Source organism: Hibiscus syriacus, unplaced genomic scaffold (genome assembly GCF_006381635.1).
Source record: "Hibiscus syriacus cultivar Baekdansim isolate YM2019G1 unplaced genomic scaffold, ASM638163v2 tig00000340_pilon, whole genome shotgun sequence".
Taxonomy (NCBI): domain Eukaryota; kingdom Viridiplantae; phylum Streptophyta; class Magnoliopsida; order Malvales; family Malvaceae; genus Hibiscus; species Hibiscus syriacus.
Genome location: NW_024061783.1, coordinates 6,890,845 through 6,914,452, shown reverse-complemented (window position 1 = coordinate 6,914,452; position 23,608 = coordinate 6,890,845).

Genomic DNA, 23,608 nt, shown 5'->3' with positions numbered 1-23,608 from the left:
CAAGCATTTGCTTATAGAATGGTGGAAGGAGGAAGAGGTAGCAATACATTCTGATTGATGCTTGATCACTGCATTCATGATATATCAAATCAACTCTTCGATCTATGATTTTTGTTTCTAAATCAATGTACAAAATTGTCTATCTTTTATTTCTCCTCACTCCCTAAACAATTTTTGTCAATTCACCCCTTATACATTTTTTGTTGTTCAATTTGAGCTTCATCAATCCTAACAATTGGTATCAGAGCTTAATTCATTAGAAGGTTTAACCACATTGTGATGATCCTTGATGAAGCTCTACCAATTTCTAACACGACCGACAGGAAGATGGCTTCGACCTCTGGCTCTTACTACATTGAAGATTCTCAACTGGTCAACAAGTCACCATATTTCAATGGAGCAAATTATACCTATTGAGAGAATATGATTTTTCTCTTCATTCAAGCCAATGATCTAGGAGCTTGGTACTCAATCATGAAGGGATACTCCATTCCACTCAGTGAGATTGATGATTGGAGTAATAGAGAGAAGAAGAAGTTCCAACTCAATGCTAAGGCTACACACATTCTATTTTTTGCATTAGGCCCGGATGAATATGGAAGTGTCTCCTCTTGTTCCAATGCCAAGGAGATATGGGATAAGCTCCAAGTCACTCAAGAAGGAACCGATGAAGTAAGGGAAACCAAGATAAGTCTTCTCAACCATAGCTACGAAAAATTCAATATGAAAATAGATGAAGACATCAAAGCTATGACGGATAGATTTTCCATGATTGTTAACGGTCTTAAGGGATTTGGAGAAGTAATCCCTAATGACAAGCTTGTGAGGAAGATGATATACACTCTTCCAAAGTCTAGGCAATCGAATAAGATTGTGATCATTGAGGCTAAGAATCTAAAGTCTCTCACTCTTGATGAGCTTGTTGGTTCTCGTCTGACTCATGAGTTGATGGTGAATGAAGAAGAAGGTGATGAAAAGAAGAACAAGAAGAAGCAGGTAGGCATTCCCTTCAAATTCACTAATGAGAACAATCAATATACAAATGAAGAAGTGGATGAATACGATGATGAAGAATAAGAGATGACCAAGCTCTTCAAAATATTCAAGAGATTCATGACTTCCAAGGAAGTGAAGAATGAATCGAGCAAAAAGAAGAATCGCTTGGTGTGCTACGAATGGCAAAGAACGGGGCTTGTCAAGTATGATTATCCCCTCCTAAATAATAAGGGATCAAATAAAAAGAAGGCATTTGTGGCAGCTTGGAGTGATGAAGATGACTCCAATGATGAAGATAAAGTAGTCAACCATGCCTCATGGTCATCAATAAAGATTCAATAGTAACTTCTAACTCTAGTGAATTATATTCTTATTCTTTTGATGAGTTACAAGTTGCTTATAATGAGTTGTATTTGGAATTTGAGACCATGAATTCCAAATATAAGAAATTAATTTCAAAACTTAAATTTGAAAATGATTTGGTTTTGAAAAAAAAATGGTTTTGAAAAGCAAAAATGAATCATTGAAAATGATTTAAAGCTTTCAAAAGTCAAAATCAATGATTTAGAAAAAGAAAATTTTGATTTTAAAGTTAAAATTGAGAGCTTAACAAAAGAAAACGAATTAATTTCTAAAAACAATTCATTATGTTTAAAAATGGCAAAATGATCATATTTTCGTTTTCATGGCCTTATGGAACATTTTTGTCCTAAAAGAACATAAAATCTTTTAAAATTAGACAAGTATGGGTTCCTAAGGGAACATGGGCATTGAAACTAACGTCCAAGGATCCAAAGCAATTTGGATACCAAAATCTACTTAAATGTCTCTTGTAGGTGTGCAATGGTGATGAAAATGAAGATATTCAAATGCTCTAGCCATACTTAAAAATGAATGGGTAACCTCTAGGTTTAATATTTTTGTTTTTTGTTTATTAATTTGTTGCTCATTTAGGTTTAAACATGCATGAGCTTTGATTTTAAATAATTTTATATCTCATGTATGTTGAAAATATGTTATGATGAATATTTTAAAGCTTTAATGATTTTTCATAATTTTTTAGTTTGTCATAATGAATTTTGGTCAAAATTGGTTTTAAATGAAAATGCTATATCTCTAACAATTTATATCAAATTTTAAATGCTTTGATTTTACAAATTTTAATTTTTGACCTAAATCTAAATGTTTATGCATGTGGTTTAAAATGAAAATGATATCTCTCTAACAATTGATATCAAATTTTTCAAATGCATAACATTTTTGGATATCTTTAAGCAAATGCACTCAAATTCAACAATTGGTATTGCATAAAGGTTATTAGATTTGGATATATTGAATTTCATGTGTTATTAACTTGTTTGTTCATCTTTGTTGAAATTCAATTTGTTTAAATGTCAAGCTTTTAAAGTCAAATTTTTGTTTGGAATGCTATTTTTGAGGGGTGCTTTGATTTTTCAAATGATTCTAATGTTAAAATTACCAATTACTCTCCATTGTTATTTTTTAACTTTAAATTTGAATTATTTTTTGATATAACAAAAAGGGGGAGAAGTATGGGTTTGAAAAATTCAATTTCTCAATGAAAAAGGGGGAGTTAAACATTTCCCAATAATTGATATCTTTTTCATTAAATATTTTATTAAGGGGGAGTTTTACCAAAAACAAATTTTCAAATATTTTGTTATAACAAAAAGGGGAGATTGTTGAACTATATTTTGATATAAAAAATTAAGGCAAAATTTTTTTGGACTTGAATTGAATTTATTCAAAGTTTTCAAAAATAATTCAAAGTTTATTTAAGGTAATTTGAGCATTAAACTGATTTTCACGTTTGAAGTACCGATATTGTTCTTACATTATCGATACTATATGAACAATACTGATACTGTTCATATGGTAGCGATACCCTAGGTAAGAGATCTATCGATACTCTCAAGGTAGTATCGATACTACCAACTTGATCAAATTCCAAAATGCAAATTAGGTACCGATATCCAAAGGGGTAACGATACTACTTTACATAGTAGTATCGATACCATAGGCTTAGTATCGATACCGTCAGGCCCAACGGCTAGTAACAACTATTTTTTTAAATATAGTAAAGGTAGTACCTATTCTCCTTATAGGAGTACTAATACCCTTTGTATTGGGTAGTTTTATTTTGCAGAGAAGACATCCCCAACGGCTCCAAATTACTCCCAACGGCTAGAAACAACCACAAACACATTCCAACATATAAAACTTGAAGATGGGTTAGAACACCTATCCAAGCAATCAAACAAAAGAGAAGAGTTTTTCACTCTTTATTCATATTCTCTTCTAAATATTTGTGTTTTTGTGAGCTTTGTTTTGTAAACACCCTATATTTAAGAGGTTTTATTGTTTACTTCTTTTTATCTTTTGTAAAGGGGATTGATTCTAGTTTAGCCAAGTGAAAAACTAGGGAGTTGTGTAAAGGTTATCTCTTTGTCCTGTAAAAAGAAAAAACAAATTAGTGGATTTTAATGGAAAATCCTAAGTGAGGAGCTTATGTAGTGGAGGTAGACTTAGTTGAAAAGTCGAACCATTATAAATCGCTGTGAAAAATGCTCTATATTTTATTTCTCCTTACTCCCTAAACAAGTTTTGCCAATTCATCCCCTTTTACATTTTTCAGTTGTTGAATTTGAGCTCCATCAATCCTAACACATTATTATGATCCTACTAAGCTGATATCTTGGTTAGTAATTCATATTGTACTTATTTGATTAGTGGGAGAGGTTGGAGAGCATTCTAGTCCCAAAGGGAAGAAGAAACTTGGTGGAAGTTGATCAGGCAGATTCATTTTGAGTTACAAGCATTAAGATAGCACACATTGAATCTTGAAGTTATACTTGTGTTTCCTATATGTGATATTTTGTTGGTTGTTTGAGCATGTCAAGTTTTCAAGTGTATATGAATGCTTTGGATTCAGTTCATGTTATTTGTGTATTAACATGTGTTTTAAATATGCTAAATGATCTTAGATAACACTTATAACCTTTAAAAATAAAGTATGACTCAAACTAGAGGGGATTTAGAGTGATTTTCGAGCTTAAAATAACCATTTTTTGGCTTTGGTATCAATACTCAAAGAACATCACTGATACCCTTTGAATGTGTGAAGAAATTTACGTATAATGGCTTAGAGTATTGATATTTTTCATGTAAGTATCGATATCGAGGGTATTTATTCAAACTTCAAAGTTAAAAATGATATCAGTACTTAAGGTGAGTTTTTATACCCAAGGGTTGAGTATCAATACCCATATGGGGGTATCAATACCCATGAGATTTATTGGAACATCGAGCTTAAACTTTTGAATATTCTAATTTCATCCCTAAATTCATCCAAATATGTAATTAGTTTCAACCATAGTTTAACCTAAAATTTTCTTTTGAAACATATAATAATATAACTTGGCCTAACGATTTTATTAACAAGGGATGTGAGTAGTATGTACATATAGTTTGGGATGACATTGGAATTTTCAAAAAGTTTGGGGGCCAATTTAGAATGTATGTCATAGTTTGGGGATGAAAATGAAATGTTCGAAAGTTTTAGGACTAATTTAGAATGATACTCATAGTTGAGGGATGAAATTAAAACATTTAATAATTTAAGGACCAATTTAAAATGAGAGTCATACTTTGAAAACATATGATGTAATTAACTCGATAAATAAATAAATAAATCTACTCACTCATAATTAAAGAGAAATCGGCTATTAAGGAAATATTTCTATTAAATATGACTCTGGCTTACTACCATACTTGTCTCTTGTCCCTTTGTAATTATGACTCCAATCCTTCATTGAAAAGTTCGCTTAAATATCTCCAAAAACATGCATTTCTCTCCTGTCTTTCACTCTTGTCATTAAACACCAGATAACCACTTACCTCGCATTGCACTAAAATTAAAGTCTCAGATAAGTATCGAGTGAAAAAACAAAAGAGAGAGCAGAAACCGAAACGTAAAGGACTCTGTGGATGGTCATAGAATCGTTTTTGTTTGCTTAAAGGACTTCACTTCATGTTTCCATCGTCGCTTTCGGTACAAACCCTTTTCTTCGATCTTCCTTTATGTCAAGTAATTTGGTTTTAAAACTTTGTTTTTTCCATTTATACGTGTGTTTAACTTTTGTGTATGTTCATGAATGGAGTTTGATTTTATGGTATCAGTATGGATTTTGTAGCTTGAGTTTTTTTTTTCCTAAAGAGTTTTAAGATATACTCTTTGAGAGGCTTGGTTTTATATATGATTCAGAACTTTCAATTGAGTTTTGCGTTCAATCTTCTTTGCTTTTAATCTGCCCTCTTTCATCCTTTTTTCTTAACTTGGGTTTATAAAATCACTCACCAGCAATTTGATTGTTTTGATCTTTGTTTTCACACTTGAGTTTTGCCACTAATAAATTTATAGACCGCTTGCATAGTCTAAGGCTAACAAGATAGTTAAGATTGCAGTGAGCTTGGCACATTAACTTTGATAAATATGTGAATATTACATTGATTTCCTCTTGAAAATACACTATCAAGAGGGACGCAAAAATTTATATTAGAGGTGAGAACATAAGAAGTTATATTAAAAATTTAATGTGTGCGTAGTTATAAAATTTTAGGCGATTAAAAAATAGCTAATCAATAAAAAATACAAAGAAAAAAATCTAAAAAATAAAGGAATTTAAAATTTCTAAGTGTAGACCGCACCCCAACACCCTTCGATCCATCCCCGTAAACAATCATCTTTTTGTAACCTAAAGTACTTTCATGCACAATCGTCATTTACTTTTCCTGTCCTTTCACCTAAAGTACATTCATGCACAATCGTCATTTATTTTTCCTGTCGTTTCAGTGATTCACATTGGATGCCACAGAAAAACAACAATTTCATAGAATCCCTATTCTTTTTTTAATAATGTAAGGAGAAGCTCAAGGTTTTTAGATTCAACCAAACGAAGTAAAAAGATTATGGATTTCATTATTTTCTTTTATTTTTCAGTCAAGATTGCAGTGAGTTTCGCACATTAACTTTGATAATTATTTGAATATTACATTGATTTCCTTTACTGTTTATACTGCTATTCCTCTTTGAAAATAGACCATCAACTACATACACAAAAATTTACGTTAGAGGTTTGAACATAACAACTTATATTAGAAATTTAGTGCTGTGGAGTTATAAAATTAGATAGTCAATAGAAAATACGAAGAAAAAAATCTAAAATATAAAAGGATTTGAAATTTCTAAGAGATACGACTGTACCCCAACATCCCTTGATTCATCCCTATAGACAATCAACATCCCTTGATCCATCCCTATAGACAATCAACATCCTTTGATCCATCCCTTTTAAACACATTCCTTGAATTTAAGGATGGAAAATATCAATATTTAATTATTTACTATAGAGAAGAAAATGCCTCTCATTCCTTAAAGCAACACGTTCTCTTTCCAATCGAAACAATGAAATATCACCATTCCATTCGAAAACTCATTATCAATCCCTATTTCAAATGCACGAATGAAGATAAAGAAATAAAATAAAGAATTAAATTAAATACATATTATCAATCCTTTTAGAAAGATGAAGGATGTTCAATTATTTAAAGACATCGAGATAAGACATTTTATAAGTTGTCGACAAATTTAAATAGACGAACATTTCTTTTTCTCACGTTCCCAAATTTTAAGTGAGATATTTTTTAGGGTTTCACTTAATGGGATACTTTCTCATTTTAGAATTATCGGAAGTTTCTTATACCTTAAGACAATAATTTCATAACGACCCTAAAATGAAAAATATTACCTTTAATGAAGTTATTTGGTCGAATCAAGTTATGCTTATGATGGTATCATACATTTCAAATTAAATAGTATAATGGGGCTAAAAGCATATTAACACGTACATAAAGAAATTTCCACTTAAAATAAAATATTCACATAAAATACATATGTAAACGTATATTTAAAACTATAATATAGTGTATTGCAAAAGATATAATATATACAATTAATATTCATAAACTAGCATGCCATATGAATGTAATATATACAAGCTAAATATTATACTTCTACTATATAGAAACATAAGCACGAAACATACTTAATATTCACACACAAATATACTATAAGATAATATACATTAATAAGCGTATAATATATGAATAATAGACAATTATAGAAAACGAATAAAATATTAATAAATGAATAATGGAGGCACATATAAATTATAATGGTCTAGAATAAAATGTGAAAATGTGGCAAGTGAAAATACAATTATTTAAGACTAAACCAACTTAGTAATAAGAGACTAAATAATAAAAATGAAAACTTTAGTGGTACAACAATCAGCAAAACAAATTCAATGGCACCAAACAAAAATATCATATAATACATGCTCTAGAAATGCAATTAATCCACAAATATTAAACTGACTAAAATCAAAGTACTTAAAATAAAACATCAAATACAAAAATATATAAAATAGAAGCAAATCAGCATCAATGACTAAAATGAAATATGCATAAAATAAGAATGCAAAATTAGAATTCTCATATAAGTACATTAACTAACAAATTAGGATGAACATAAAATGCAGGAAAATAAAAAGCTCTAAATAAAATGCTAAAAATAAAAGCACATTAAATTAAAGACAAAAATTAAATAACAGAAATTAAAGGGCAGAAATGTAAATAACATAAATATAAAATCAAATAAAAATAAAAATTTAGGGGTTGAATTTTAATTTTTCCACAAACCATAAATAACACAAATCATACATTGGGATGGGTCACCGCAAGGTCGTAAATTAGTTCAAATATTTTTTTGAAGTTAGCTAGTTAGAAGTTAGTAATTAAAAGTTAGAAATTAGTAAAAAAGGTTAGAATTTTACCCGAGCCACAATAATGCAGGTCATACCAAGGGCGGGTCACCACAAGTCGTATTAAGTGTTAGAATAATAATAAATTAATTACCGTTACCAAAATTTAATAAAATAGAAAAAATTACAATATTAAAATAAAATAACATAAAGAAAATTACCAAAATTAAAAAAATGTAATCAATATGCCAAATTCGAAAGAAAAAAAAAAAGAAGATTAGTGACCAAAACATAAAATTGAATTAGATTTAGGGGGACTAACATATGATTTACTCAAAACTTTAATATAAAGGCTAATGTTTTTTTGGGTCATTTTGAACCCTAGCCTCTAATAAAAACAACTCTCCCTTTCTTTTTTTCTCTCAAGTTCTCGCCTTGGTAGAACCAGGGTCGAGCTCAACAACCCACGCCGACGTCGACCATCATATTTCGATGGTGTTCTACACTACAACCACCGATCCCATCGGCTGAAGAACCCAAACATCACCCTAAACGAAGAAAAACTCCTACCCTTATCATCTTAACTCTTTCCTCTTTCGATCGGAACCCCCATCAAACTCACAAACCCATCAACCACCCTATTTTGGGGTAAAAAATGACCTATGACCGCCACCAATGGCATCCCAGGAGACCCAAAACTATCCCTAAATGAACCCAACATTTCACCCTCTTCTATAGACCATGAAACCCAAAGCTTAAAAACCAACAAAATGCCCCCTAAACGGCTAAGCGACCTTTAACCTCTCAGCCTCCTAGACCCGACAGCAACTCCGACGGGAAACTTTCTAAGACCAAAGGTAACACAAACTCCTCTCTCTTCCTATTTTATTTTGGTTCAAGAAACCGAAGAGAAGGCCATAAGAAAACGTAAATGGAGATAAAAATACTTATGAAAAATGGACTTACTTTTTTTGTTGTATTGCTTTTTTTGTTAAAAAAATGGGGAGACAAAAATAGATATATGTTACAATTATTTTCTTGTCTAGAGAAAAAAATGGAAGCCCCATTCTTTACATTTTTCGTTTTCGTTTTTATATCATTTCCTTACAAAAATGAAAACCGAAAAATCAGTTTACAACTTTTTGCATTGTTTGCTTGCAAAGCCGATGATGGGGTTGTTTTGGTGCTACCATGGATGAGAGACCACCATTGGGGCTGTCCTGGTTTGATGTGGCCGTTTGGGACCACTGATGTAGCAGCTGATGTGATATTTCACTATTGTAGTGGGGACCATCGATGAGCTACTTGGAATATGGATGGTCATAGTTGGAGGCGGCGACAATAAGGGAACTTAGGGTTTGGTTGTTTCTCAAATGTTAGCATGTGGACTCAAGTTTGTTGTTGGACTTAGGGTTTGAATGTAATTGGGTTTGGGTAAACGTAAATAGGTTAGGATGATGGGTTTTGTGTAATGGGTATGTGAATTTAATTTGGGTTGTATTTGAACAATGGACATACCAATTTGGATATTTAAATTTGGGTATTTAATTTGGGTACCAAATGTTTTGACTTTAATTTAAATTTTAAAATGAAAAAAATAAGCATGTATAGTCACCGAACTCAAATAAATAAAGGTTTGAAACTCATAATTCATGGTCAAAATCTCTCAAGGCTTACGAACTGTTTTTCGCTCATGCCACCAACGCCATTTGAAGTGATCCAATATGAACTCATGAACAACCTCAAATTATTATTCGACCACCTCGAAATTAGTTTGAATTGATCGGACAAAATTAGGGTATTACATGGTCCAGGGTGCCTTTGGACTTATACATATGCCAGATGGTGTACGAATTGAGGTAAACTAAAGCTTTATTTGTTTATTAATATCAATGTTTGAAAACCCTTTCAAGAAAAATATCAATGTTTGAATATGAATATCAATATTTAACACTTGTTTTGCACCAACATGGAATATATGGCAGGATGTAATGGTAATCAATCATTCATATTTGTATGGCATTCCTGAGGATCCAGATATTCTCAAGGATATGCGCCTTGATGTTGACAACATGTCTTACGAGGTAACATTCAAATATTTTGAGTCCAATGGAAATAACTTAGGGTTTTAAAAGCTCGTGTTATTTATTTTGTAGGAACTACTGGAGATGGAGAAGCAAATTGTGGATGTTTGCAGTTACTAAGCGAAGAAACTATTCTGGCCAATCTGACAAGAAGAAAACATTAGTTCATAACAATTGAACCTCCAGTAGAACCTGAACCTTGTCGTATCTGTCAGGTATATTTCTTCTTACTCCATGAACAGTAATGGACTACCCAAGATTTATTAAAATTAATTCCCATTTCATGTTCTTCGAAACCGTTCACAGGAGGTGGTATTGATGCAAGTCAGAGAAATGGAGCATACATATCGTTAGACCTTCTTCGAGCAGGGGCAGCAGCAGGTGGTGATAACATTCAGAATTCCAGTGGTTCTTCGAGTCCAGTCATCATTCATTCAGGAGTAGCTGGATATGTTATTGAAGAAAATATAAGTCCAGATGGTCTTCCAGTTGATGGTCCAAGAAGGCTTTTATGCAAAAAAAGAAAGTCTCCTGAATTGGACTATTGCCAAGGACTATTGCCGAAAACAATGTCAGCATCTTAAATGCCGCAGCTAATTCCTTCAATGATCATTCAAGACTTGGGGTTGCTTTGCCAACATCCTCTAACTTGTATCAAAATCCAAGTGAGGCTAGGCAAGTTGATAACTTTCAAAGGAACTTGTGGACATGGAACTCGAGCAACTCTAATGCACAACCAACAGGGCAACACCCCTTTACCCTTACAAGCTCAGCACCAGTGTCAGTGTTAGTAAATTCAACCGTGCAGCCAAATGTGCAAGTCTCTAACTCGTCACAAGCTCTACAACATTATTGGAGCAGGACAAACCTGTCATGGGTTGGTCCTTCTTCCGTCTCTCTTGATCAGACTGTAAACGTAAGAGAAACTTTGCAATAGGAAGAGAACCTAGGAAACAACAGAAGAAATAATATGATGATTTCTTCGACAAATGTTCCCGCAAACATTAACTTGGTCGATGAGAATGCAAATGTCTCCTCTTCCAGAATACAAGCTGGTTCAAGCAGGCATCTACCAAATTCATCCATAAACTTCCCTAGTCTAAATATAGTTGCACAACATAGACAAAGAAGGCTAGATATTGTGATCAATCTATTTGAGGCCTGGAGGTGAGGGAGTTTCTATCCAATACTTCCTGGTGGTTCCCCTGATTCCCAAGATATTGACGTTTCAATAAGAGGTGGCAATGGCAGGCCTGCCCAGGTTCATCTGAGTTTTAGCCGGTGAGTTGAGATACAAGCTCATAGGAGAAGTTTGGTATCTGAGGTATTACTCCATAGACTATAATCCCCATAGCTATAGCTTCCATTTATATAAATTTCTACAATACGATGCTTATGTGTCGTGCTTAAGTAGATTGTCTCTTATTACTGGCTGCAACTAAAATACCCTTCATTTCCCATAGTAGGTCCACGGTGCCTTTGGACTTGTACGTATGCCTGGTGGCGTATGATTGGAGGTAAAACTAAAGCTTTATTTGTTTATTAATATCAATGTTTGAATATGAAGGAAATCAATGCTACTACTATCAATGTTTAACACTGGTTTTGCACCAACATGGAATATATGCCAGGATATGATGGTAATCAAATTTGTATGGCATACCTGAGGATCCTGATATTCTCGAGGATATGCGCCTAGATGTAGATAACATGTCTTATGAGGTAACACTCAAATATTTTGAGTCCAATGGGAATTACTTAGGGATTTAAAAGCTTGTGTCGTTTCTTTTGTAGGAAATGCTGGAGGTGGAGGAGCAAGTTGGGATGTTTTCATTGGACTAAGCGAGTAAAGTAATCTTGCCAATCTGAGAAGATGAAAACTTCAGTTCATAACAGCTGAACCTCCAATAGAAACTGAACCTTGCTGTATCTGTCAGGTATATTTCTTCTTCCTCCCTGAACAATAATGGCTTGTTCGGAAGAATTCATGCCCCATCTGCAAAAATCCAGCTTTGGCTGTTTGATGTCAGGATTCATGTCTCGTTTTAATCCCTGAAAAACCATGTGATACTGATCATTGAACTTGCTTCTTACCTAGTACTTACATGCACATATTATATATCAACATCGATGATCAATCTTCAATGGATGGTATAAAACAAAGGCCTGGACATTGAATCATTCTTCTTAGGATTAGGAAGGCAGTGATCAGTTGAAAGTTGGCAGTTTTGGAGTTTCTATCCTACCCTTTCCCTAGTACAAGTGTTTACACTAACTTTTGGCTGAAATTAGAGTTTTTCTAGCCTTATAACTAGCTTTTTATGCATTTCATTTTGGTTTGTTTCACTGAAAATAAATTTTAGAAAATAATTTCTTTTAAACTGATTATATATTTAAAAATTAACTTTCAAAAATTATTTCATAATATTTGAATGATATTATGTAAATAATTATTTATCTTTTTATAAAATTTTCAAAAATTATTCATTATAAATACTAAATACAATAAATATGATATTATATAAATCATTTACTACTATTTAATAAAATTTTCAGAAATTATTCATCATAAATTTTAAATAAAATAAATAATATTATTTAATATACTAACTAAATTATTTTAACATTTTAAAAAAACAATAACACTAACTTATTTAAGTAGGTGTAAGTTAATGTTTTTTCTCTAGTATCCCTTAAGTTTTCTTGTTTGTGTCAAGTACTTGAAAGAAAAAAAAATATTATTAGCTTATTTACATCGGTGAGAGAGTTGTTTTTTCCTAAAACTTTTTATATTGGTGTAAGTTAACTGAGAAAATAGTGAACGTATTGGGAAAATGATTTATCAAAAAAACATAGTAAGTAATTTTACAAGGATTAACGTGTTTTTTCATTGTTTTGTAATTGATTTTGCATTAAATGGTCCATTAAAATTAAACTAAACACCCAAGAAAAATTAGTTACAATGAAACAAACAAATCTTCGAGCATCAAAAGTCATCGATCTTTCCACTCCATCACGTTGGAATCGTCAGTTGACCTTGTGGTGCAACGAAAAATATAATATAACGATCTCTTCCAGAGATAAATGTATGAATGACGAAAGTAGGAAGATAGGGGATACAAGGAAAACATTATGGAGAACTAGTGTAGACCTGATCATTTTCTTTTGATTATTTTGTAGGAACTGCAGGAGCTTGAAGAGCAAATTGGGGATGTTTGCACGGGACTAAGCGAGGAAACTATTATGGTCAATCTGAGAAGACGAAAATATCAGTCCATAACAATTGGAATATTAATGTTTAAATATGAAGGAAATCAATGCTATTCTTACAAATGTTTAACACTAGTTTTGCACCAACGTGGAATATAAGGCAGGATGTGATTGTAATCAATCCTTCCTAGTTGTAAGGCATGCCTGAGGATACTAATATTATCGAGGATATGCACCTAGATGTAGATAACATATCTTATGAGGTAACACTCAAATATTTTGAGTCCAATGGGAATTACTTAGAGTTTTAAAAGCTCGTGTCGCTTATTTTGTAGGAACTATTGGAGCTGGAGGAGAAAATTGGGGATGTTTGAACTGGACTAAGCGAGGAAACTATTCTCGCCAATCTAAGAAGATGAAAACATCAGTCCATAACAACTAGAATATCAATGTTTGAATACTAAGGAAATCAATGCTATTATTATCAATGTTTAACACTGATTTTCAACCAACATAAAATATATGGCAGGATGTGATCAATCCTTAATATTTGTATGGCATACCTGAGGATCTTGATATTATTGATGATATGTGCCTTGATGCCGATAACATGTCTTATGAGGTAACACTCAAACATTTTGAGTTCAATGGAAATTACTTAGGGTTTTAAAAGCTCTTGTTGTTTATTTTGTAGGAAGTGATGGAGCTGGAGTAGCATATTGGGGATGTTTCCACTGGACTAAGCGAGCAAACTATTCTGGTTAATTTGAAAAGACTAAAACATCAATCCATAACAACTGAACCTTTAGTAGAAACTGAACCTTGTTGTATCTGTCAGGTATATTTGTTCTTACTCCATGAACAATAATGGCCTATACAAGATGGATTCAAATTAATTTCCATTTCATGTTCTTGGAAACCGTTCACAGGAGGATTATGTTGACGGTGAAGAGCTTGATAAGTTGGGTTGTGTTCATGAGTTTCACTTCGATTGCATTAAGGAATGGATTGTTCTGAATAATTCATGCCCCATCTGCAAAAATCTAGCTTTGGTTGTTTGATGTCAGGATTCATGTCTCCTTTTAATCCTTGAAAAACCTTGTGTTGATGAACAGTGAACCTGTTTCTCACCAATCTAAGAACAAGAAAATATCAATCCATAATAACTGTAATTTCAATGTTTGAATATGAAGGAAATCAACGCCATTATTATCAATTCTAACACTGGTTTTGCACCAATGTGGAATATATGACAGGATGTAATGATAATCAATCATTCCTATTTGTATTACATTCTGCCATAAAATATCTTGGTTAGCATTTAACTAGTTGTTATGGACTGATGTTTTCGTCTTGTCAGATTGGCTAGAATAGTTTCCCCGCTTAGTCTTCTGCAAACATCCCCAATTTGCCCTCTAACTCCAACACTTCCTACAAAATAATCACAAGAAAATGATATTCCATACCTGAAGTGTCTGATATTCTTGAGTATGTGTGCTTTGTTGTCGATAACAAGAATATGAGGCACTTTAGGTATGCCATACAAATATGAAGGATCGATTACCATTACATCTTGCCATACAAATGTTCGAATATGAAGAAAATCAATGATATTATTATCAATGTTTACCACTAGTTTTGCACCAACATGGAATATATGGCGGGGTATAATGGTAATCGATTCTTCATAATTATATGGCATACATGAACATCCTGATACTCTTGAGGATATGCGCCTTGATGTCAATAACATGCATTATCAGGCACATCAAGGCGCACATCCTTAAGAATATAAACACCTCAAGTATGCCGTACAAATATGAAGGATTGATTATCATTACATCCTGCCATACAAATGTTTGAATATGAAGGAAATCAATGCTATTATTATCAATGTTAACCACTGGTGTTACACCAACTTGGAATATATGGTCGGATGTAATGGTAATTAATCCTTCATATTTGTATGGTATACCTGAGGTGCGTGATACTCTTAAGGATATGCGTTTTTGTATGGCATACCTGGGGTGCCTGATACTCTTAAGGATATGCGATTTTGTATGGTATACCTGGGGTGCCTGATACTCTTGAGGATATGCGTCTTGTTGTTCCTGATATTAAAAAATAATATTTTATGTCAGGATGTAATATTTAATATACTAACTAATTTAAAAATAATAACTTATTTAAGTAGGTGCAAAATAATAATTTATTTCAAATATCGCTGGAGTTTTCTTGTTTGTGTCAAGTACTTGAAAGAAAACAAATATATTATTGGCTTATTTACATCAATGAGAGTCATTTTTCTTCAAAATTATTTATATCTGTGTAAATTAACTGAGAAAAATAGTGAACGTGTAGAGAAAATGATTTATCGAAAAAACATGGTATGTCCTTTTACAAAGATTAACATATTTTTTTCATTGTTTTGTGATTAATTTTACATTAATTTATCCATTAAAATTAAATCAAACAACAACAAAAATTTATTACAGTAAAACAAATAAATCTTAGAGCATCAAAAGTCACCAATCTTCCCACTCCATCACGTTGGGATAGTCGGTTTATCTTGTGGCGCAACGAAAAATATTAATATGACGATTCCTCCATAGATCAATGTACAAGTGACGAAAGTAGGAAAAGAGAGGATGCAATTGTACCTTATTCGTATGGGAAAAAAATATGGAGAACTGATGCAGATCTGATCATTTTCTTGTGATGTCGATAAAGCCACAACAAACTGTCATGGACTCTATGTAGTTCACCCGGTTTAGACGAATGAAATTTTTTTCTCCAGAACTTTTCAGAGAATTTTAGAGTAAGTGCTAAATAGCGGCTAAACCTAGCACTGAATAATATGTCAAACTTAACCTAATTTCGAGATTTAGTATCCATCCTATGAGAACATAAATTAATTCCTTCTTCTAATATGGAAATCATTAAAACAATAATATTATTTTTAAAAGAATATAATTGATGTATTTTAATGTTAAGAGCAAAGATTATATTTATTAATAATAAATTTGGTATTCCATAATCCGTTAAAACATTATTCAAATCTAATTGGGTAAATTACACAATTCCTCGTTGAACTATACTCTCTCCTATTTTATTTATCGTATTTTTAATTTTTAATTTACTCACTAAAATTTTGAATTGCTCCAGTTTTGATCACTCTGATTATTTTATTATTTTTTTTGTATGATGTGACATTTTTTATTATTAATTTAAAATAATTGAAAATATAAAATAAAAATAGAAGGTAGACGGATGCCACTGTCGACCACCGTAGATGGTGGTTGTTCGATCCCAATTTCATGGGTCTTGTTCGTCTTGACACCCTGAGTTCTAATCCGCCCTCCATTTTGACGGAACTTGCTCTAAAGTCCACGAATTGGAGATTGAAAGTAGGAAAGCCGAAACGTTTCAATCGAGATTCATGGGTTTTGGGACATTTTCTGGTGAAACAACAACCAGATTCGAACTCAGGGGTCCAAACGAACAAGACCTATGAAATTTAGGACCGAACAACCATCATCTAAGGCAATCGACGATGACCGGCGGTGGCATCCGACCACATTCTATTTTTATTTTATATTTTCAATTATTTTAAATTAAATAATAATAAAAATGTCATGTTATATAGAAATAAAAATAAAATAATTTAGAGTGATCAAAACAGGAGCAATTCGAATGTTCAATGAGTAAATTAGAAAAAAGTGAAAGTACGGTGAGTAAAATAGGAGAGACGATGAGTAAAATAGGAGAGAGTGTATAGTTTAGTGAGGAACGGTGTATTTTACCCAATCAATAAACCATTTTAATATAAACCATTTAATTTATATATAAACTTTAATTATGCTCTCTATAAACCATTTAATTCATAATTAGTTTATGAATTTTCATATCGGCACTATCTGTGCAACCTAAGAAATTCATAATTAGTTTATGAATTTTCGTATTGGCATTATGTGTGCAACCTAAGAAATTCATAATTAGTTTATGAATTTTCGTATTGGCATTATGTGTGCAACCTAAGAAATTCATAATTTTTTTATGAATTTCCATATTGACACTATGTCTGAAACCTAAGAAATTCATAATTAGTTTATAAATTTCTGTATTGACACCATGTGTGCACCCCACGTAATTCATAATGAGTTTGTGAATTACCGTATCGACACTGTGTGCGAAAACCACTGAATTTTTAATGAGTTGAAATATCAATTTATTTTTTGATAGTTATGGTATATGGATGTTTTAAAAGAACATTTACCTCATTATTATTACGCCTTACTAAGTAAATAATTAACTTGTGTTTATTTTACGCGTAGGTTTTAGCAAGCAGAGTAAAGAGTGCATCTGACATCGCAAATCAATAGTCTCCTCATCAGTAATTGTACGACAACTATGTCTATTTTTTATATTATTAGTCGGCATGTAATATAATTATGATAACACTCTGAAAAGTATTTGGTTTATGATGATGTAAAAGGATAAAATGTTTGAACATTAGATTTTTGTTTACATACTAAAGTTTAATGAGAGTTTTATTATTATTAAATTAAAATGTTTTATGAAAAGGAACAATATTTTACTGGTTTTCAAAAGAGGAAATGCTATAAAAGTGATGTGCCATATGTGTCTCGTATATGGAAATGTATACGGGAAATAAGTGTTACAGTATTACATCCTTCCATAAAATATATTGGTTAGCATATAACAAGTCGTTATGGACTGATGTTTTGTCTTATCAGATTGGTTGGAATAGTTTCCTCGCTTTGTCCAGTGTAAACATCCCCAATTATCCCTCTAACTCCAACACTTCCTACAAAATAATCACAAGAAAATGACATTCCATACCTGAAGTGTCTGATATTCTTGAGGATGTGTGCTTTAATGTTAATAACAAGAATATCAGACACTTCATGTATGCCATACAAATATGAAGGATCGATTAGCATTACATCTTTCCATACAAATGTTCGAATATAAAGGAAATTAATGATATTATTATCAATGTTCACCACAGGTTTTGTACCAACATGGAATATATGGCGGGGTGTAATAGTAATTGATTCTTCATAATTGTATGGCATACTTGAACATCCTGATACTCTTGAGGATATGCGCCTTGATGTTGATAACATGTCTTATCAGACACATCAAGGCACACATCCTCAAGAATATCATGCATTTCAAGTATGCCATACAAATATGAAGGATCAATTACCATTACATCCTGCCATACAAATGTTCGAATATGAAGGAAATCAATGTTTACCACTAGTGTTGCTCAAACATGGAATATATGGCAGGATGTAGTGGTAAATAATCCTTCATATTTGTATGGCATACCTGAGGTGCCTGATACTCTTGAGGATATGCGTCTTGATGTGCCTTATATTAAAAAATAATATTTTATGTCAGGATGTAATATTTAATGTACTAACTAATATGTTTTTAAAAAGTAACATTAACTTATTTAAGTAGGTGCAATTAATAAATTTTTTTCAAGTATCGCTGGAGTTTTCTTGTTTGTGTCATGTACTTGAAAGAAAAAATATTATTGGCTTATTTACATCAATGAGAGTCATTTTTTTCTTCAAACTTATTTAGACATGTGTAAATTAACTCAGAAAAATAGTGAACGTGTTGAGAAAATGACTTATAAAAAACATGGTAAGTCATTTTACAAAGATTAACGTGTTTTTATATTGTTTTGTAATTGATTTTACATTAACTGCTCATTGAAATTAAATCAAACACTCAAAAAAAATAATTACAGTAAAACGAACAAATCTTATAGCATCAAAAGTCACCGATCTTCCACTCCATCACGTTGGGATAGTCGGTTGATCTTGTGGCACAACGAAAAATATTAATATGACGATTCCTCCAGAGATCAATGTATGAGTGAAGAAAGTAGGAAAAGAGAGTATGCAATTGTACCTTATCGTCTGGAAAAAAATTATGGAGAATTGATGCAGATCTGATCATTTTCTTGTAATGTCGATAAAGCCATAACAAACTGTCATGGACTCTATGTAGTTCACCCGGTTTAGACGAATGAAAAAAAATTCTCCATAACTTTTCAGAGAATTTTAGCGAAAGGGCTAAACAACGACTAAAGCTTTCACTGAATAATATGTCAAACTTAACCTAATTTCGAGATTTAGTATCCATCTTATGTGAACTGAAATTAATTCATTATTCTAATATGGAAATCATTAAAACAATAAAATTATTTTTAAAAGAATATAATTGATGTATTTTAATGTTAAGACCAAAGATTATATTTATTAATAATAATTTTGGTATTCCATAATCAGTTAAAACATTATTCAAATCTAATTGGGTAAATTACACAATTCGTCACAAAACTATACTCTCTCTCCTATTTTATTTACCGTACTTTTAATTTTTAATTTAGTCACTAAAATTTTGAATTGCTCCTGTTTTGATCACTATGATTATTTTATTATTCTTTTTGTATGATGTGGCATTTTTATTATTATTAATTTTAAACTAATTGAAAATATGAAATAAAAATAAAAGGTAGCTACGCGCCACCGTAGATGGTGGTCGTTCGATCCCAAATTGCATGGATCTTGTTCGTCTCGATACTTGGAGTCCAAATCCACCCTCCATTTTTTTGGAACTTGCTCTGAAGTCCATGAATTGAAGATTGAAAGTGGGAAAGCCGAAATGTTTCAATCGAGATTCATGGGTTTTGGGACATTTTCTAGTGAAACAACAACCAGATTTGAACTCCGGGGTAGAAACGAAGAAGACCCATAAATTTGGGACCGAACGACCACCATCAAAGGCAATCAACGATGACCAGCGGTGGCATCTGACCACCTTATATTTTTATTTTATATTTTAAATTATTTTAAATTGAATAATAATAGAAAATGTCACGTCATATAGAAATAATAAAAAAATAATTTAAAGTGATCAAAACGGGAGCAATTCAAAAGTTCAATGACTAAATTAGAAAAAGTGAAAGTACAATGAGTAAAATAGGAGAGAGAGTATAGTTCAGTGAGGAACTATGTATTTTTCCCAGTCTAATTTATATATAAACTTTAATTATGCTCAGTATAAACCATTTTATTCGACTATAGTAGTGACAACGTAGGTTATTATAATATTAGAAATAATTTTAATATCACAAAGAATGAGTGACACTAGCAATGCATTATTGCCACTTAAGTTATAGATAGTTATGATTTGACATAACATTTTTGTGATTAACATTATCATGTAGCGGTGTCGACGATAACAGTTCAACAAACGACTTATTTCCCCTTCTCCTTTCTTCATGAAGCTTCCGACGGATTAGGAGATTTAAGGAGACAAAAAAAGGAACAAATATCATCAGATATATTTATAAAGAATTCGTCCATAATTGCTATCAAACGGTAGTCCAAAATTTCAAAATCAAAACAACGAAATAATATTTAATTTGGTAATTTCTTATCCAATCTAATACTAAACTTGAATCAATCTTTTTCAACACTTAAATACCTAATTACTCAACTCAAGAAAATATAATTTTAACCTTTAATTATCATATTCAATATTAAAATCTAACTTAAGTAATCAAGGTCCAATTCCAGTAGTTAAGAAAAATCCCCAATTTATACATCTAAAAACAACATGAAATCTCTTAAATTAATCATCAAATATTTTTATACATATATACCATGTATTAAATCATAAAAAGACACTAAACTTTCATCAAAATTAAAGAGAAATTCTGCTTGCAAAAATCTTGAAATATCTTAAAAATAATGGAGAAAATTGGATGAGTTTTGTTGAAATCAATGAAAAGGATTTTGAATATTATTTAATATTGAAATAATATTTATTAAAATATCTATATTTATTAATTCAAATATGATTTTAAAATGAAATTTAAGTTTATGTTTAAAAAAAGTGGCATATAATATCTTTAGACCTTCAATTTTGGCCCTCTTTTCAAAATAGTCCTAATTTGACTTTAAATTTTGGATTTAATTTTTTAAAAATATTCTTCTAGAAGTTTACTTGATCTAGCTTTAACTATCGATAGCTACTAAGCAAAAATTAGGTGTTACAACTCTTCCCCATTAGAATAATTTTGTTATAAAACAGTAATCAAAGCCGACCCGAAGACCAACCGACTCGAGTATTACACATGACCGTTGAAGTGCTAATCCAAAATTTTGTTTAAAACACGATGGAAATCACCATTCAAGTATTACCCATAGAAAGCATATATTTAAATCATAGTAATCAAGTTTACAAAATGGGGAACCCCCAAATACATTCCAAAATACATAAGTCAAGTATTTCAAAATAGAGTTACGACTCAATACATTAAGGTTTATGAACAGTACATGCCCTCTAAAACGACTTAAGTCGTACTCTGATGATCCAGTTTGTTTGGAATATAAGCAATGTGATAATTTCTTCAAACGCTCCTTCTAAGAACCTATGCACGGAAACAAATTTGAACGCTGAGCTCAAAAGTTCAGTGTCACACTAATAATTATACTATACTACATGTGTTCAAGTTATGACCATTCAAGTAAGTAAGGACATGAGCATACAAGAACACGATTCATACATGCTGAGGTAGGCCTCATGGTGTGGTCGGAGGGTTCGTTGCATCCCGGGACTCATACCCCTCCATCATCTATAGGGTGAGATCAAAAATTTATTGCATCGAAAACAACACCCGACTAACCTACTCATTATGAGTACAAGGGGCATCTGTACTCCACCAACAACTGAAGTGCCTTGGCACTAGTTGAGTTATACCCATATATTCTAAAAAACAAGACGATCGCTATACTACTAAAGTAACTCGTATGTCCTAGACGTTTCCCAATCGTCACACAAAGGCTAGTTTTATGTCAACCGATTTGTAGATTCTTAACTGTTACTTTACTCATTTATTTTTCTAACTTGTAATTTTTATTTGGGAACTTATGGTAGTTTTTGAACCATACTCGAATAATTTTAACATTGTTTGTATTTTTTTCCAAAACTATACGAGGGTACTTATACTCTCCCAGTTAGTATCGATACTGACTCTAGGGTATCGGTATCCACCCTTGGTATTGATACCAAATTTGTATTCTAGAATCTAGGATGACCTTCTAGCCTTGACTTAGAGTATTGATACTTCTCTTCTATGGTATCGATACCTTCTTGGGTACTGATACCAAAATTTGGTTTGATGTTTGGAAAATTGATTCGGTACTGATACACTTACTTAGGGTATCAACACCTCAGCTTTGTATAATATTGATACCTCCAAGGGTACCAATGCCCATTTTGTATTTTGGAATTATTAACTTATGAATGGTATCGATGCCCCACCCTTGGGTATCGATACCCTTTGAATAGGGTATTGGTACTACCCAACAAAAACTCCTTGTTTTAGGTTATCTGATGAATAATATCGGTACTGTTCATCTAGTACCGATTCTCGTGCCTAAAAAGATTTATTTTTGCCCAAAATTGACACCCATATTTACCCATTTTCCTCCCTAAGGACCTTAAACATTAATTAAATCTTCTATAAACTGATAGGGATCATAAAGGGCCATTTTTCATATTGTATAACATCAAATATTTTTATAATTTACCATGGGTGCACATACATGGCTCATGAACTCAAACATGCTAACTAGGTACACACCATGACATAGAAGTGGTATAAATGAGTTAGAAATATGTTACCTTGATTCTTAGTTGTATAAAATGTCCCTACTAAACCAAGAACCAATTTCTCCTTGCTTTTGGTCTTGGAGCTTTCTCCAACCTCTTTTACTAATCATAATAATGAAAAATTAGTAACTAACTCATCCAAGAACTTATAATGAATTTAAGAACACTCCCTAAAGCTTGAAGCTACCCAAAATGAATTGGGAGCACATGGGTTCTAAACCCCTACTAAAACTCCCACTTATGGCTACCATAGCCAAACATTGGGACTAAGTTTGCTAGATCACAAAGTTGCTACCTTTCTTAAGAGAAAAATAAAAGAAGGAAGAGTTTGAATGAAAGATGAAAAAGGTGATGACAAAGAGAAATAAAGCTTTTTCCCCGTTAACATCATCATTCATTAATGAAATTCAACCTTTACAAGAGTTGATGGGTTAATTGTCTCATTGGTCCTTCTAACTTTAGTCACCAACCAAAATACCCTTTTTATGTGCAATTGGGCTCGAACAAAGCCCAAGTTAACTCAAACTTGGGTTAATGCCTCCTACAAGGCTAATAAACTAATTTAAACACACTCAGTTTAGCCCGAAGCTACTAACTCAGGAATTAAGGCACTATAACTCTCCCCTCCTAATAAAAAATTTCATCCTTGAAATTTACCTGATAGAAAAAGTGTGGATACTGGAGATGAATATTCTCATTGATTTGCCATGTTGCTTCTTATGCACCATGGTTCCTCCACAGAACCTTCAA